Raw genomic sequence first — 19,468 nt, 5'->3', positions numbered from 1 at the left:
GATGAGATGGCTGGATGGCATCACTGACTCGATGGACATGAGTTTGTGTGAACTCCGGGAGTTGGTGATAGACAGGGAGGCCTGGCGTGCTGCAATTCATGGGGTCGCAAAGAGTTGGACCCAACAGCAACTGAATTGAACTGATAGTTGCTTTAAAATATTGTGTTAGTTTCTTCTAAGCAGCAAAGTGAATCCCCATGCATATATGTATACGAAAGGCTGTGTGTGTGTGTGTGTGTGTGCCCTCTTTTTTGGATTTCTTTCTCATTAGGTCACCACAGAGCATTGAGTAGAACCCCCTGCACTGTAGAGCAGGTTCTCGTCAGTCACCTGCTCAATACGTAGTTATATATGCATGTATCCCAATCCAAGCCTCCCAATTTGTCTCACCCTCCATACATTTGTTCTCTGCATCTTTGTTTCTATTTGTGCTTTTCACATAAATTCATTTGTACTAGTTTTTTAGATTCGACATATATGTGTTAATATCACTGGGTACCATGCTGAGTTTGACTTTACAATCACATAATCACGTGTGAATTGATTCTTCTCAAGAGTCTTGTGGAAGAGATACCTATTCCCCTTATTTTGTGGGTTAGGTCACTGTGGCTCAGAGAAGGTAATTAACTTCTCATGGCCATGCACACATTGAGCCAGCTGTCTGACTTTTGCACCTACTTTCTCATGAACTCTGCCTTGATTGACTGCTCACCCACATTCTATCCACCACATGGAGCTTGGTCAGGCAAACGGGTGATGTTTTTAGATTTATTTAAATCTATTTAGACTAATTTTGGGATTACTGATAGAGAAGAAAAGCTTGGAATTAATGAAAATTTCTGACATTCTGCCACCTATGATTTCTGTCCGGATTCCCTGTGTTAGAGGGCATTACTAAGTGTGGGCCAGTTATGTGTCTTAAGAGTCTTAAAGGGAAGCATCACATAATCCCTGCTACCCAGGGATCCATACTGTAACCAATAGTAAACTTGATGCCACTAATCTTAATCGTCAAATACAATTAAGACTGAGTAGTTTATCAGGGTATTTTAACTATTCAGCATTTATTAAACACCCTGAGATCGTATAAAGACTCACATGGAAAGGAAATGATGGTAGATACCATTCAAAGAACTTCCGTTCTTTATACTTATACTCCTTAAACTCTTAAACAGCTAGTGTTGCTGAATTTTCACTGTTGTCATTGTAACCCTATTTTTAGTAGCACTTGTCACCGAGAATGACAGGGCTTCTGTCGTTTTGAAAAGTTTTTCATTTATTGTTTTATTTTGTTCCCAGCTTTAAGCGAGTTGCTCTAGGGTAAGAAAATCAGTTAAAAACATTTTTCTTTTCACATAAAGATTCTACTCATGGATCTTGAACCTACCATGTAGTTCCATAAAAAACAATAGTCAATAAGGCTGAGTAATGTGTGTTATGCCTAGCTGTCTTTGTTATTTTGGGTTAACAAATATCCATCAAGGATCTCTCAGTGACCTTAACTTCCCCTGACAACATTAACTAAATACATTTATTTATTTAGTTGACATATGAGTTTGATATATTGTGGAACAGGAGAAAATTCAGTTGAAATTAAAAATAATCCATCCTCAAAATTACACATGCATCATTATCAAGCAAGAAAAATCCTATAGAGAAGCTAGTTTTTTATATTTTCTGATATTTTTCAGTGCCAGTTTCTATTTAAATAAAGCTCTACCAGATAATGAGACAAAGTATTCCTTCATTCTGAAAGGTGTTGTCTGAATGTATGTATATGAAAATGTACAAAAGCAGAATAGACTGTTTTGAATAAAGAAGAATGATTCTTTCTTTGAATGACTTTCTTGTAACAATTTAACACTTATTTGGAAGAAGAAAGAAAGAAGAATACAAGTAGCCTATTTTATATCCTTCTCTTGCCTTGTCTCCTTGATCTCATAAACAGAAAGAGGCATGGGGTAACAGAATTGGTGGCCCAGACCTAAGCCATTGGATTTCATGAATTTCATGTCCAGTTTCTGACATGCAGACTACCTGCTTTCTTTTTATATGTGAGCCTTACTTTGCATTATTTAATATGAGCCTTTGAGTCCAATTCTGATCAGATATTTTAGGTCTTTAACACGCTTGCCTAGGAAGGATAATGTGACCCATGGAGAAATTCAGCTGAATGAAGTGGTGAATGCATTTTGCTTTTTATATCAGCAATAATAAGAATAATAAAACCCCAAACCAATAGATAGTTTCTTGCACATAAATTGTTATCCTAGAATAAGTTATTCCTATATTCTGAATGCAGATGCTAAGTGGTTCTCAAGCTTCTAGTCTATTAGGGAACTTGGAAGTAGAACAAATCATTGCTATGAGTCCCAGGAGTATGTACACGCAAGATGCAGGGGTAACACATGAGGGGTTTAAGCAGCTCTTCTGTGAAACCAGAGGAACTCATCTCTGAGGATGAGACAGCGAAGCTAAGATGAATGTTGAGGTCAGAATATGATTTTTGCTAAGCTGTCCAGAAGGGCAGAGAAATGGCTGGTAGAAGAACAAGACACCCAAAGCCTAGAGGAATAACACAGAAGCAGAAGTGCATATTCAGAGAAGTGTGTGATTCAGTATGATGGGAGAGATGTGCAGAGGCTGGATCACAGTCTGTCTTTTAGAATAGGCAAAGAAAATTGGACTTTTTGTCTCAGCTCTGTGTGGGATATTGGGGGCTAGGATATAAAAACCAGAATGCTTCTGTTAGTGTTTTTAAAAGATAACTCTGAAAGCACTGTGGGTGAGGGCTGGGTTAACAGTGCCAGGAGGTGATGCTAGAAATAGAAAAAGTGACTGGGAAGGTATATGAGCCATTGGCTAGGTAAGAGAGAATAAGGCCACAACAGTTTGAAAACAGTGAGAAATTTATTAGGAGGTCTTCAAAACATGGAGAATTATGTGAATATGTATAGATGCATTAAATTGGGATGATTCCTAATATTCTTTTTTTGTAGCACAATTCAAGTTTATGTCATTTGTTCTTGCAACACAGAACTTTTAAACACAGTAGTCTTTAGCATTCTGATGTACATGAACTAACATAACATGAGAAACCCAATTGATTTAACTGCATAGATGGTAGAGTGAAAGACGAGAGTGAAAAAGCTTTGTTGATACTCACCATTAAAAAAATGAAGGTCATGGCATCCAGTCCCATCATTTCATGGCAAGTAGATGGGGGGAAAAGTGGAAACAGTGACAGATTTTATTTTCTTGGGCTCCAGAATCACTGCAGATGTTGACTGCAGCCAGGAAATTTAAAAGACACTTGCTCCTTGGGAGAAAAGCTATGACAAACCTAGACAGTGTATTAAAAAGCAGAGACAGCACTTTGCCGACAAAGGTCTGTATAGTCAAAGCTATGCTTTTTCCAGTAGTCATGTAAGGATGTGAGAGTTGGACCCTAAAGAAGGTTGATCACCTAAGAATTGATGTTTTCAAACTGTGGTGCTGGAGAAGGCTCTTGAGAGTCCCTTGGACAACAGGGAAATCAAACCAGTCAATCCTAAAGGAAATCAACCCTAAATACTCATTGGAAGGACTGATCCTGTAGCTGAAGCTGAAGCTCCTATACTTTGGCCTCCTGACGTGAAGAGCCAACTCATTGGAAAAGACCCGGATGCTGGAAAAGATTGAAGCCAAAAGAGAAGGAGTTGAGGGGCGGCAGAGGATGAGATTGTTAGATAGCATCACTGGCTCAATGGACTTATATAAATCTGAGCAAACTCCAGGAGATTGTGAAGGACAGTGGAGCCTGACATGCTGTAGTCCATGGGGTTGCAAAGAGTTGGACATGATTAGTGACTGAACAGCAACAACAGGAGATGGTAGAACCATTACTTAACAAAGGGCAGAAGACCAAGAAGAGGGGTTTAGTGCGTTTAGACAGAGAGAACCTGAATTGTGAGTTCATTGAGGGCTCCTGTCTTTGCATTTCAAGCACCTGGTAAAAGTCCTAAAAAGGGCAGACTCTCAATTACTCATTAGAAGGCCTGAAAAGCAAGTTCTTGGTTTTACTGGTTGACATTGCTGAGTATAAACTGTGATATAGTAAAATATGAACCAAGAAGGTCAATATTTTAAAAGATCTCAAAGCATATTATTGAAAAATGCATAACCCAAATAGGCAAAATTAATAGTCTGACTGAAAAGGAATATTCCAGGGTGCATATTTGAGAGATTTGGAGTGAACAGAAACATGAATGCAAAATATTTTATAATATCTAGAGGGAAATATTTATGGTCTGAACTGGTGGCAACTCAGCTCATGAAAACAAAGATAAGTTCAGAGAATACTATGGAAGAGGTAATGGTGAGTCCTTGGCATTTGAATTGAAGAAGAGATTTTGATGCTAACTGGGAATCCTGTAAGTTAGCATTGCTGATGGTCATGAAAATCTTAAGGGAAAGTATGACGGGGTCTTATTATGTACCCCAGGCTCCTAGATAGGCTGTAAGTGAATCATTCTCCTATGAGAGGAGTCCTCCTTGTTGAACATTTTTTACCCAGTTCTGAGGAATGAACTCATTGTCCTGCCATTTTGGAAGCAGTTAAAAGGTTATGCATTAGCACAAGATAATCACCGAGAACATACTGTCATGGCCAGGACCAGAATATATTGATTTGATTAGCCCTTAACTATCCAAAGGATGGAAATGATCACTTCCTTTTCTTCTCTCTCCTGTTTGTCTCTCCTGCTGTCTGTGGCAGATGCAGATTCGAACTGAGAAATAAATTAGAAGTGTTAGGACTAACCTTGGCTTTTCTCCACCTGGAAATAAAGTCCATTTAATTTACCCTGACTCTCCCTGTTAGAGTGTTTAAATATAGACTAAAGAGTTTAATATGGATTTATGTAATGAGTTCACAAATTGATTTTGCAGAGTACATCTTTGCTGTAGCAAATAAACATGTACTTACTATGGCTTGGATGCCATACTTGGCTTTGAAGTGATGAATGGATAGTCTTTAAACATGAAAAGGATTCTAATCTATGATCATTTTATCATCCTGGTATTTAAAAAGTTCAGAATCCAAAACAAAATAATGGTTACGAAGCCCCTCTCTCCTAGAGGAAGCAGTCTTTGTAGGGTAGCAATGCTAATATCTCAGAGAGACAGGATTAAACAAAAAAGACTTTCACCCCATGTCTGCGAAACCTCCCACTTTTCCCCCCTTGTTCAAGAAAGTCATACCCACCTTATTTAAACACTATTTAGCCTGAACTGTATGTAGCTCATTTGCAGAATAGAATTCCTTGCATGTTTGAAGATGAATCCAAAGTGGTGTCTCTTAGCCAAGCCCCCTCCTTCCCTACCTTGCGTGGCCAAGTTTGATGTAACTGTTGATGGGGTGATGCTGACAGTTTCAGCCAATCATTCTAGGAATGGCTACTGAGATTTGCAATGATAATGTCCTTTATTCCCATTTAAATTCAGCAGTACCTTCACATTACTATTCTTTCTCTGGTGACATGGAAATTTGAGGGTGGGGGTTGGGAATGGTAAAGAGGCAGGGGTCTACCTTCTTGAAATCTATACTTTTTCACAGTCTATCCCATTTCTCTAAGGCACCATAGACAGGGGAGGCCAGCTATCAAGAATGGTAATTTACAATCAAAGAGAGCTTAATCTAAAATCTGTCCTTGTCAAAGGAGGACATGTGGGTCCCCATGCAGCAGTAATGAGAATTTTATTTCAGCATACGATTCAAGGGGGGCTTTCAATTGTATTCTTCAAACTACCCTGTTCTTATCAATTTATGCAATGTAGAAGTCTTGTGGGTCTTTAGCCTCATTCTGCTTTCAAAATAGAAAGCACTAAATTTAGTAAATAATGTAATCCACAGCTGAAAATGTAAACCTCATAAACTGATTGCAAACATAACTGTTATACAGTTATGACTCTAGCAGTATTAGGAATCATTTCTCCTGATGATTAAGATTAAACTCTCCAAAGAGACCCTTTTCCCGAACAGACTTGTCTCTCTTTCACTGTAACCATGTTATAGTCTAAAATTACTCCCCTTAATTTTCACTTTCATATACAATAGAGCTTTGCCTACCATGACCATTTAAAAGAAATCATAGTTGAGGAACATATTACTTTAGGGTAAAAATTGGATCAGGTAGACAAGTAGTAAAATACATAAAGTCCTTTTAACTATTTTTGTTCACTAATAGATCACTGAACAGCATGCTAAATAAAGGCACTATCAAAGACATTTGTATTAGTAATAATGGATATTTTGATTTAACTCTATTAGCCCTGTTTGCAGGAAACCTGTAAAGAAGTCTTGCCCTCCTAGATTCCAGGTGACATGTATAAAATATTTATTTTGCTTTGGAATACACATATCCTAACTCTGTTTTCCCCTGTTTTCTGGCCTGGGACTAGTTCACAAGCAATATCTGGCTTCTGTGTCCTGCCACACTGAACTCCTACTCTCTTATCCCAAGTTATCCTATTAATATTCCTGCTTTAGTTGATCCCTAAATTTTATCGCAGCACCAACCCAATGGACATGAATCTGAGCAAACTCTGGGAGACCGTGGAAGTCAGAGGAGCCTGGTGTGCTACAATCCATGGGGTTGCAAAGAGTCTGACACAACTCAGCAACTGAACACCAACCACGGCCACAAAGTTCGCGCCTCACTGTCTTCTGAGTCCACCTCCCCATGTGATGTACATCCATCTTTCCCCTTCAGAGATGCAAATGCAAAAATAAATGGTAGGTTCAAACATAATTGTGGTTTTAGACCACAATTTAAAATTAGAATTAAAAATTTAAATTAGAATTTTAAATCCTAATAACTAGGCTCAGAAACATCTTTATTAATCAAAACAGGAACCATTACAATCAACACATTTTTGCCAATGAAAATAAAATTGTTTATTCGTGTAGCATAAAAATCCATGCCTCTGGATACGATGAACTCTTGGAAAGCTTTTTCAGTCTCCTGCTGGTTGTGAAAGCATTTTTCCTGCAAAAAGTTGTCGAGATACTTGAAAAAGTGGTAGTTGGTTGGGGAGAGGTCAGGTGAACATGGTGGACGATGCAAAGCTTTGTAGCCCACTTCATTCAACTTTTGAGCCATTGGTTGTGTGATATACGGTTGGGCATTGTCATAAAGAAGAATCAGGCCCTTTCTGTTGATCAGCGATGGCTGTGGGCATTGCAGTTTTTGGTGCATCTCGTTAATTTGCTGATTGTACTTCTCAGATGTAATGGTTTCACCAGGATTCAGAAAGCTGTAGTGGCTCCGATGGGCAACAGACCACCAGACAGTGACCCTGACTGTTTTTTGGTGCAAGTTTGGCTTTGGGAAGTGCTTTGGAGCTTCTTCTCAGTCGACCACCGAGCTGGTCATCGCTGGTTGTCGTATATAATCTTCTTTTTGTCGCAGGTCACAATCCAATCGGGAAATGGTTTGTTGTTGTGTAGAAGGGAAGAAAACCCTTCAAAATGATGAGATTTTTGATTTGCAGTCAGCTCATGAGGTACCCACCCCACTCCAGTACTCTTGCCTGGAAAATTCCGTGGATGGAGGAGCCTGGTAGGCTGCAGTCCATGGAGTCGCGAAGAGTCGGACACGACTGAGTGACTTCACTTTCACTTTTCACTTTCATGTATTGGAGAAGGAAATGGCAACCCACTCCAGTGTTCTTGCCTGGAGAATCCCAGGGACGGGGGAGCCTGGTGGGCTGCCGTCTATGGGGTTGCAGAGAGTCGGACACGACTGAAGCGACTTAGCAGCAGCAGCAGCAGCAGCAGCAGCAGGATGAGGTACCCTCTTATCAAGCTTTATCACCTTTCCAATTTGCTTCAGATGCTGAATGACCATAGAATGGTTGACATTAAGTTCTTTGGCAACTTCTCCTGTAGTTGTAAGAGGATCAGCTTTGATGATGCTCTCAACGGTCATTGTCAACTTCTAATGGCCGACCACTGTGCTCATCTTCAAGGCTCTTGTCTCCTTTGCAAAACTTATTGAACCACCACTGCGCTGTAGGTTCATTAGTACTACCTGGGCCAAATGCATTGTCAGTGTTGCAAGTTGTCTCTGCTACTTTTTGACCCTTTTTGAATTCAGATAAGAAAATTTGCCTTTTGTCTAATATTATTTCCTAGTGTAAAATAAATATAAAACAAACAGCAAGTAATGTCATTAGCAAAAAAGAAATAAAATGAGATATGTGCATTAAAATGATGTATAACATAACCATGTTTATTTAAGAATTTATCTTGCCATCAAGTGGCAAAGTTCAACAATGCAAAACCGCGAATACTTTTGCACCAACCTAGTAAATTATTAGAGGAATTAGTGATTAATCCATGGTTAGAAAATGGACAGTATTAAGCAAATGCAGCATCATATACTTATATCATTAAAAATGTTTTCTTGTAACTTGTAAACCTGATATAATACATAAGTTTTTTACTTTATAGCAACATTTCATTTTAGGAATAATCATCTCCTAGGTAGATATTTTGACAGAGTAAGGAAGAAACTGAATCTGTAATTGCTTTGTGAATGAGTGAAACTCAAGAACCAACCTCTATAAAAACCTTTTATGATATTACTTGGATTGATTATATTTCACATAGATATTTTATTTTTCATTATTAGTCTACTTATCTATCTCTCTTTGAGTTAAGGAGGTTTATTTTTCTTTTATGTATCCATGCCAATATGGGTATGCCAGGACACATCACAGAATCTGATATATCATAGATCCTGGAACAGTTGTTGAGGAAATGAATTACTACTCAGTTGTGTCTAAATACACACACACACACACACAACATACACAAACAATACAGGTAACTGAATTACAATGCATCAGAATCAAAGATGCATTCTGTCTCCCAATTAAGCAGCTCCATTGCTATTAAATACACATACTTTTTAAGGCTTCCCTCATAGCTCAGTCGGTAAAGAATCTGCCTGCAATGCAGGAGACCTGGGTTAAATTCCTGGGATGGGAAGATCTCTGGAGAACGAAATGGCCACCCACTCCAGTATTCTTGCCTGGAGAATCCCATAGACAGAGGAACCTAGTGGGCTATAGTCCATGGGGTCACAAGAGTTGGATATGACTTAGCAGCTAAACCACCATATTATACGTTACTGTATTACTGTTATTACTATAAATAGTAACATTAAAATAATCTTACATTAGTAATGGCAAAACACTTAAAAGAACCTATTACAATTGCATGACACATTGCTCTAAATAAAACCTTGGTATATAGTTATATATATGTTGGCAAAGTGTATTTGCCAACAGACATCAAAATACCATCTTCTCAGAGTCTTCCGAGAAGACTCAGCTCAATACATTGGAGCTCATGACAAATTTTGAACTCTGACCTCAGAGAAGGAAGCTTGGGCATGTGAACAGGATAGAGCAACCAAATCCCATCTGTCTGATCTTATTAAGATTCCCTCAGGATTTAGATTCTGACCTTCTATAATTATTGACAACCTATTTAACTTATCTTTTCGTGTATAGCCAAGCCTAGTCACCAAGCCTGGTCCAGCTGCGATGGCACATGTGAATGCACCACCGTTGCCAGCGCAGGCTCATTGGCATTCATGCTTGAGTGTCTTTTGTGTTTTCTCCCTGGCTGCTGGGAGTAGCCTGAACAGCACAGAAACTAAAGAGCTTCATCTATTAGGCATGACGGATTTGTATTCAGTGGTAAACGCCTGACCTTCCTCAACTCCCTCATCCGTTCCCATCATCCTCTCACCATATGAAAAAGTCTGCTTAACTCTTGCAACGGGGCTGTTTCCTTGGCAACAGTAACTGAGTCACGACAAGAGAATCATTAACAGGAGAATACCTTGGTAATGGGATTCATTGCTAAAATTAAAAAATAATAATAATAGAAAATGAAAAACATCACTCATAGAATTATCAATGAGAAATGCTTAAAACTGAAATGAATAATACTCATCAGTGATGTGCTTTCCTTTTTAACCCCTTTCACTTTGTAGTAATACTCAGATTTTCTCAAGGTATGTTAGGCCCAAAAGAGAGTATTTAAGCTTATCTATTTGAGTTAAAGGATGAAACCTGTTCATTTTGTAATAAGACTTGTGTTGTTGTAGACGGTGAATGAGTTGGTGGAAGAGAATGTGTACAGAGAGTGTCTTGACAGGCAGAAAGAACTTTGTAATGAAATATGTACTATTTATTTTTCTTATTCCTCTTCTGCAGGTGGTCTGGCTTTTTAAGGCACTAAACCTGGAAGATCATAGACCTGCAGGTCGTATTTTCCTCTAGGAATCTTTTACTTTTAGCCCTGATTCTGATGATCGAAAGATTCATCAGCATTCTTGCTTTGTATTATTTTTTGACAACACATCCTAGGATTGTCAAAAGTCTGAGAATCCCTGTTGAATTCTTAAATTTGCAGTCAAATTCATAGCATCAGCTCAAAACTAAACTCATAAATTGTTCAATGAAACTCTGATGGAATTTTACACAATAATTTCAGATAATTCTTGCCTCAGTAAGAATGAATGCAGCTAAGAGATCCAGGATGGAGGGTTTCAGCAGAGAGATTATAGGATATTTGCATAAATATCTGTCGAGGACATCTCCAGTGGTCCCATCATTCTTTATTAATGTTTCCTTGAACATAGAGACATTTTAAATAATTTCTAAAAGTCTAACTGTTCTAATCTTATTTTCTACTTATATTTAATATTTACTGAGGTTACATAACATATGAGTGTACTCAACTAGGTTAAGTAAATAGAACAGGATAGTAATAATATAACAACATTAAATTAAAATTCCCCTACTCTAGAACTCTGTATAAATGAAATCTTAGCATTATTTATATTATGTATTGTCATTATTACAAATTCTGAGGGTGCAGTTAGCTTCTGCTGCTAACTTAGAATCTTATAAGAATCTTAATGAGGGATGGCAGCAGAATTTAGCAAAGCTTATTTATCTGTTTTCTAATTAAAGTATAAAACATATCTACACATGTTTAATGCCCTGATTAGAATGGACATTTTGCTTTGCAATTTGTAATAAAGGTTAAATATAAATGTATTTCCATTGTAATTGTTGCTTCTCTTTTCATGAGAAGTGATTAACCATAAAATAAAGTCTGAAGGAAGTGAAGAGCACTCCCCACATCAGGTCAAAATGTAGAGATAACTGCTCACTCATCTTCTGGAAGACACGGGATTGGATGGTCTGTGTGTCTCCCCATGGGAGTCCTTTGTCCATCTCAGAGGAAGTAACTGCCTTTGCAGGTAGAATTGGTAGGGGAAAGGCTTTCAGACAGATTTTTAAAGTTGTTCTAAGAAAATGAAATACATCTCTATTTACTACTCCTGCCATAACACATTACCACAAACTAAGGGGCTTAAGCCAACACAAATGTACCATCTTAACAGTTCTGAGGGTTAGAAGTTTGAAATCATTCTTCTGGCTACACTCAAGGTGCTGGCAGGGATGATTCCTAATGGAACCTCTGAAGAAGAATCAGTTTTGTTGTCTTTTCTTAGTGTGGAGAGACTGCCTGCTTCCCCTGGCCCATGGCCTCATCCTTTCATCACTTCAATCTTATTTCTGTTGTCACTTCTCCTACAGCTGATTCTGCCCTGCTGCCTCCTCTCAGAAGGATTGTAGGGTTGCATTGGCTTCACCCAGATAATCCAGGCTAAGATCATCTCAAGATTGTTAATTGATTCACATCCATAAAGTCTCTTCTATCATGTAAATTTACATATTTATACTATCCAAGGATTATGACGTGGATACTTTTATTTGGGGGACAGGGAGCCTTATTCAGCCTACCTCAAATGCAAACAACTCAGTCTTCTAAAACATATGCAGAGTAGACACTCAGCAAATACTTTTCAAGTGAATACATGAGAAGGAATGCATGGAAATGTACAAGAAACCATACCATGAAAATGCACAGGAGTTGCGGTTATATCAGGAGGAGAAGGGCAGCTTTCAAGTGAGTCAGACAGGAGAAACCTCACAATTGCCCAGTCAGATACCCAGTTGAGCATAACACGAAAGTAGAGTCATTTATAGCTGTTCAGTATCTAAATTTTTACTAATATTGTTATTTTTATGGGCTTCCCAGGTGGTGCTAGTGGTAAAGAATCCACCTGCCAGTGTAGGAGATGGAAGAGATATGGATCCAATATGGGTTGGGAAGATCCCCTGAAGTAGGAAATGGCAACCCACTCCAGTATTCTTGCCTGCGAAATATCCCATGGATGCAGGAGTCTGGTGGGCTACAGCCTATCAGGTCACAAAGAGTAGACATGACTATGCAAGGAAGAATGGATCATTTTTATTTTGTTTGTTTGAACAAGGAATGGTCACTATACTTGGAAAGCCAGCAGAAAATGGGGACTAGTGTCCACCAAAACCATCTTACCCAAGTTACAATTCAGGCTTCTTTTGAATTAAAATGGGAGGGGTTGTGGCCAGTTGTTGCAAACTTTTTAGTGCTGGCCAGACACTGGAGGGGATGTGATAATCCAGCTGTCTCTGTGGGTCTGGTGACTATCTTCCTGTAAACGTCTGTCAAGACAAATATTATTTTTTCTTCTGCAACTTTTTATCTCTATATGAATGAAAAAACATACCTTTTAAAATTAATTTTTCTTGGCGTATAGTTGCTTTACATTGCCTTAGTTTCTGCTCTACAGCAAAACAAATCACCTGTACATATGTGTATATTCACTGTGGTGAGCTGAATGGGAAGGAAGTCCAAAAAGGAGGAGATATTATGTATATAAATGTTATCTTTTAAATCCTTAATATTTACATTTTCATGGGAAACCCAAATTAATTATTGGAGTTTGGAGTCTTATAGTTGGTTCTGGATCCTTTTTAACTTACTCCAGAAAATATCAATAGGAAGAGAAGGAGGCAGGACAGAAGGAAAGGAGAAATGAAGCAGAGAGCATCAGCAATTGTTTAAAAAGTCATCATACAGTTTATGATATGATAATTATTATGATGATCCTTGTCAATGATAGCATTACCATAATTACTGTGCTAAAAATATCACAGCTGCTCTATAATGAAGTAAACTGTATTAATATTTAGAGTGCTGCATTTACACAAACTGCATTCTCCAAAGATTTACAAAGTTAAATAATGTAGTTGGAAATACATAGCAAGAGAAAGAGAAGGGGGAAAGTGAAAAAATGATGAAGCACAATGTAAAGGTGGCTTTTATGGTGTTTGAAATAAGCTTTTAGGGCATGATACTAAACAATGGGTTGAAGGAAGGAAAAGCCAGTGTGACAAAAAGAGAGTCGTCCTACTAATTTGTCCATTCAGTAATAAATTGCTTAATAGATGTAATTTTATATCCAAGATGATAATGATATATGTGTGTGTGTATATATATGTGTGTGTGTGTGTCTGTGTGTGTGTGTGTGTGTATATATATATGTATGTATCCAAGAGCTAATGCAGACAGTTTTTCGTTTAAATTTATACATCTTATGTATTCAGTTTTTTCTATCATGAGTGCATTCAGAGATACGAAGTGAGCCACTTACTGTAGATGGGGAAGTCAGCCAGTTGCTTCCCTGTCTCCCTTTTTACTGTCTAGTCCTCAGGCCCACACAGAGAAGGCAATGGCACCCCACTCCAATACTCTTGCCTGGAAAATCCATGGACAGAGGAGCCTGGTAGGCTGCAGTCCATGGTGTCGGTAAGAGTCAGACACGACTGAGCGACTTCACTTTCATTTTTCTCTTTCATGCATTGGAGAAGGAAATGGCAACCCACTCCAGTATTCTTGCCTGGATAATCCCAGGGACGGGGGAGCCTGGTGGGCTGCCATCTATGGGGGTCACACAGAGTTGGACACGACTGAAGTGACTTAGCAGGCGCACACTATATCCTGCTGCTATGTACAAGTCCTCTGCTCATCTTGACCAATTATAAAAATGTTTGTTTAAAGAAAACTTAAAAGTGTCTTGGAGAAGGAAATGGCAACCCATTCCAGTATTCTTGCTAGGAGAATTCCTTGGATAGAAGAGCCTGGCAGGCCACAGTCCATGGGGTCGCAGAGTTGGACACAACTGAGTGACTGTCACTCACTCACTCTCTAAAGGTGTCTACCTAGTACATGGCCTTCCTAAGTGGCACAGTGGTAAAGAATCTGCCTGCAGTGCAGGAGATACAAGAGACCCAGTTTCAATCCCTGCGTCAGGAAGACCCCTGCAGTAGGAAATGGCAACCCACTCCAGTGTCCTTGCCTGGAAAATTCTGTAAACGGAGGAGCCTGGCAGCTTATATATAGTCCATGGGGTCACAAAGAGTCGGACATGACTGAGCACACAAGCATGTATACAACCTACTACATACGAGGCATGATGTCATATTAAAAGAAAAGATCTGTTTGCAAGGAGCTTAGACTTGATTGAGAACGATAGATAAATACACCAATAAATTAGACCAGATTCAAGTGCATGAATTGACTTCAGTGTGTCATTAAAGGGCCTCTAATATATATAGTCTGTATGACAATGTTGTATTAGTCTGCCTAATCTGCCATAACATAATATTACAGATGAGCGCCTTATAAACAGCATAAATGTATTTCTAATAATCCTGGAGGTTAGAAGTTTAAGGTCAGAGTGCTAGCATGGTCAGGAATGGCCCTTTTCTGGGTTACATGCTCTGGTGATACCTTCATATAGGGAAGGGTGAGGGAGGGAGTCTTTTGTAAGGGTTCCACTCCCACTTATGAGGTCTCAGCCCTTCTGGCATAATCACTTCTCAAAAACCCCACCTCCTAATATCACATTGGGGCTTAGGTTTTCAATGTATGGATTTGGGGAGGATACGGACATTCAGAGCATATTGTTTTGATATTCAAATTGTCCTATATTTCGCCAGATACTTAAGGTGTCATTTCTATATATTCCAATTACACTGTAATCTAGATCATTTAAAAAATACTACTTTACCACCAAGTTCCTAATAATGCAATGAATAGCTTATGAAGTCACATTGAACTGAGTTTCAGTTCTGGCATTGCTAACCCTAGCCATAGTTTTAGCAAGTAAAACCTGAGTCTTGGTTTTCTCATCTGCAAAATGAGAATGAGGATTAATGAGAAAGCCTAGAGCAACTTGCTCAGGGCTAATACTATGCTACTACTAATCATAATACGCTAATATTTATTGAGCATATATATGTGACATATATGTGTGTATGTATATATGTATATCCATATCCTTCATCTCTCTAAAATAGATAGGAATTCAGTAACTTGTCCTTGGCCATACATCTAGTAGCTTCCTAAATAAAGCTTTAAATCCAGGGATAGTTGCCTCAGAATCATAGCAAGAAGGTAAAAAATATCAATTCTGTTATTATTAAATATTAGTTTTATTGTAATGAACATGGACATAAATGAGCCATATCCATCTCTGAAACAGCAGGGGGCCTACCTAATCTCAATTAAAGGGTATGGGAACATGAGTTAACACTAGCTTAGGAGATTCCATCTCTTCTCCTCCCCCACATGCCATTAAGTGTAAGATGAGAAGAGAGTACAAGAGGTGTCTTTGATTTATCTGAGTGTCAGGAGATATGCATATTAGTGTACATTTTCAAAAATATCAGTTCTAACTAAATGGGAATATGTGGCAGTATTTTAGTTTCAAATGCCATAGTGGCCACCGAAAAGAAAAAGACAGGAGAGAAAAGCCTTCAGCTGTAGCAGTAGAAGCAAAGAGGAGAGGATGAGAGGGGAGCACAGGCAGGAGAGGAAGATGCAGGAAGGACGGGCAGGGAAGATGCGCTTGTCTCAGAGGTCAGTGCTCCATGGTACCTGTGCCGTCTCTTGACAAGCTTAATAATCTAATCCTAGCTTCCAATGAAGAAGTTGCAAACAATGGCAGGGGGAATGGGGAGTGGCTGTATTAAAACAGGGAAACGGCTACATTCCTTTTATATCTGACATTTTGAAACATTGTCCACTCAGAGAATGTTCTCAGGATTCACTTTTGAGTGAATGTCATTTCCTGGTGGGGGAGGAAATGTACCCTTTTATTCTGGAGCCCCGTTTGCCTCAGTTTCTTTCTACATCATGATTAATTGTTTGGGTGGCTGCCTCCTTGTCTACCTTGACAGCAGTTTAATTTTGCTTTACTGGTGAGATATAGCAGAATCAGATTAAATTGGGAACTGTTATAATCTTGAAATTGTGTCAGAGAAGCATCTCCGTCTAGCTAGTCAAAACAGCGGAGCCCAAGGTCGATTCTGAGCACGAAGGATGGATGACATGTCTGTCCTCCCCCTGGAGCTGTGTTGGAGGGCCCACACGTGTGCTTGCACTCGGCAGCGTGCTCATTCATGACGCCAAGGGAAGCTGCGATGGCACAAAGTCACGGAGACAAACAGCGACTGACCCGAGTTTCCGGTCGTATTAACTCTTAGGACTGAGCCATGAAAGACCACATGGAGCAAAATGAGAGGCGTTAGACGACTGCTAAATCCATAGACCTTCTGGGACACTTTAACAGCCATGTTAACTCAAAATCTTACTAGATGGGAAAAAAAGGGGCAAGGTGATCTTTGCATAAATAATTTTCTGGACTGCTAGTCACACGCCAGCATACTGGGAACAATAAGTACACAGAGATATTTGTTCAAAATATGTCATTTCCCGCATGGCTACTTAGCCAAGAAAACATAGAAGGCAGCTCACAGTTGCCTGACTTGTTTGTTGTCCTTTGTTTCTTAGCCATCCTCCCAGGATGGGGATAAAATGTGCGGTCTTGATGCTAAGACACTGTTTGCTTTTTACTGGAGGTGAAATTAGGGTCTTGAGGATTCCCTGGGACAAGAGGGAGTGCTTCTTGACATGACCACTGGGATGTTTTCTTCAGTGCAGACATTGATTTTTCTCCTCTTGGCGAATAGAAGTCCCAGGTGCCCTGCTGACCCATTATGTGAGCCTGTAATTACTCCAAGAGCAGGGAATGAAAAGGGCACATCTCCCTGTTTGCAGGGAATGACAGACTCAGGGATACAGGCAGGCCCTGCATGAAGGCCAAGCTCTCAGGAGAGTTCAGACTGCCATACCTTGATTTGTACCTTTTTTTACCTCAGTAGAGGCCATGTTCATTATCGCTGAAGGCTGTGCAAATTGTGAAACTGGCCCATGATTCTGAAACCACTTCATCATAAAGCCACCCTGCAATGATCTTATTGGACACTCAGACCAAAAAATAAAAATAAAAAAGAATAATTGTACCTAATCAACTTCCTTTCTTGAGAACAATTCTATTTAGTGAGTTCTTTTGTACTTCATTAAAATATGTATATAATGTTTATAATATCTCTTAAAGTGAGCTGATTGTTCAAAAGCCATTTTTAGGGACATGGATATTTTTAAAAGCATTTTTAAGCACTATGAGTGATCATTCCATGTACTTGTATTCCTTAAAGCATCTGAGATCTTGAAGATTTGATAATTTTGTGAAACCTATATTCAAACTCTACAAGGCTCTCTATACATCCTATTAAAAGACCACTGCCTAATTTTTAGAAGTGTATGTGTACTTCTAGCTTAATATTCAAGCTATATTCTTGTGAGTGGATGAGCTTTGCTCCCTCAGACGGCCAGCTTAGCTGATTTTTAAAGTTAATTATGGTGCAGTGAAATCTAAAGGTCAGACCATGTCTATTTTACTGGCTTGTTCAATGCCATGGGCATATGAGCCCCAGATAAATCCGTTCACTGCTGACCCAACTAATAACTTTCATGTACGTGTTAACTTATTTCCTGTTGCAAGTTCTTAGACTGTTTAGTCTGCTTTAGGGTCTTCAGCATGGATTATCATAGTACACACCAACCCAAGGATTCCATGGAGATCCCCTTAGCATTTCAAATCATAAACTACAAGGCTACCTTTCTGTAAAATGCTTCCAGGTCATCTACACATTCTCCAAATTGCCTGGTTTATTTTGTTTTATCCTTACTACTCAAGGAGAAAATTAAATTTCAGAGAGAATTTTGAAAAGCATGTAATGCTTAGGGCTAGTTACTTAGGGATGGTTTGCTCACAGTTCCGTAAATTATCTTTTTATTTATTTATTCATTCATTTACTCATGTATTCATTTAGTGATTTCTGAAGTGAGTAATAATCTGGGCACATCATCATGCTAAATTCCATGAAATATAAGAACACAAGAGACCTACAGCCTGAAGTTAGTTGTGATCATCACTTGAATATGAAATCCAGACCCAGATGCTGCCAGTGAGAGATAAAGCCAAGCTGCACACCCCTACAGTCCATGAGAGTCGCTACCTGAGGGTGTTCAAAAGGATTCAGAAAAGAAGAGGGACCATGAGGGAATGCGAACTGAGATGTGATCTGAATTGTAATATGTGGTCTCTGTTTAGGGTGGATGGGCTTCCCTGGTGGAGAAGGCAATAGCACCCCGACTCTAGTACTCTTGCCTGGAAAATCCCATGGATGGAGGAGCCTGGAAGGCTGCAGTCCATGGGATCGCTGAGGGCCGGACACGACTGAGCGACTTCACTTTCACTTTTCACTTTCATGCATTGGAGAAGGAAATGGCAACCCATTCCAGTATTCTTGCCTGAGAAATCCCATGGACAGAGGAGCCTAGTGGGCTACGGTCCATGGGGTCACAGAGAGTCAGGCATGACTAAGTGACTAACACACTTTAGGGTGGATATGTTTTCTTTGAGATAATCCAAAACAGTCATGCATAATTGATATGCGTGAAATAATCCATAACAGTAACTCTATGAAAATTTCTAGCCAATAATTGTGATAAAGTTGTATTCTCACAACTGATCATAAATCAGCTGTCCCCAAATCGCTTCTGGTGTGCTTCATAGAACAAAAGGATTATCTGTATTTTACATTAGAGAAGTTGTATCTCCTACTACTCCTTGAGCAATATTGGGAGGACAGTGGGTTCTCACAAAATGCTCATTCAGGAACTCATTTCCTTTGCCACAGTTTGAATCCAAATATCCCCAAATAGGAGAAGGTAAAGCATGTGAGTGTTTTGGTTTCTTTTCCTCCGTGTCAACTGGACCAATGCATGTGGGCTTAGGGAAATGATCTAGAAACAGGGCTAGGACAAAATGATGAAAGTAAGGCTCATGTTTGGGGTGCACAATTTAAAAGGTCTCTGGAACAGTTAGTAATCAAGACAGTAGTGAATGCAATGATTTTTGAAATCAAAATGAATGCAACAAAATCTATGGCCAACAAGGTGTCAAAATTACCTAAAGACAATTGATTTTGCCGGTCTTTTCTCTGGCTTAAGGCTCCAACTTGGCTCAGCATGGGAGTAGTCTATAAGAGCTATAGATCCAGAATAGGCATTTGTATTCTGTATTGCCACAGACCTTTA

At 39.1% G+C, this 19,468-nt stretch overlaps 1 protein-coding gene across 1 annotated transcript in view; it reads left to right on the top strand.

The window, feature by feature from the left end:
* DCC (DCC netrin 1 receptor) overlaps positions 1–19,468 on the top strand; it is an 838,683-nt gene that overhangs the window by 319,181 nt on the left and 500,034 nt on the right. The window lies entirely within an intron of this gene.

The sequence above is a fragment of the Bison bison genome, unplaced genomic scaffold, assembly GCF_000754665.1.
Source record: "Bison bison bison isolate TAMUID 2011002044 unplaced genomic scaffold, Bison_UMD1.0 scf7180017864349, whole genome shotgun sequence".
NCBI lineage: Eukaryota > Metazoa > Chordata > Mammalia > Artiodactyla > Bovidae > Bison > Bison bison.
Note: the sequence above shows the minus strand (reverse complement) of the source record. Positions and strands in the feature narration are given on the sequence as shown.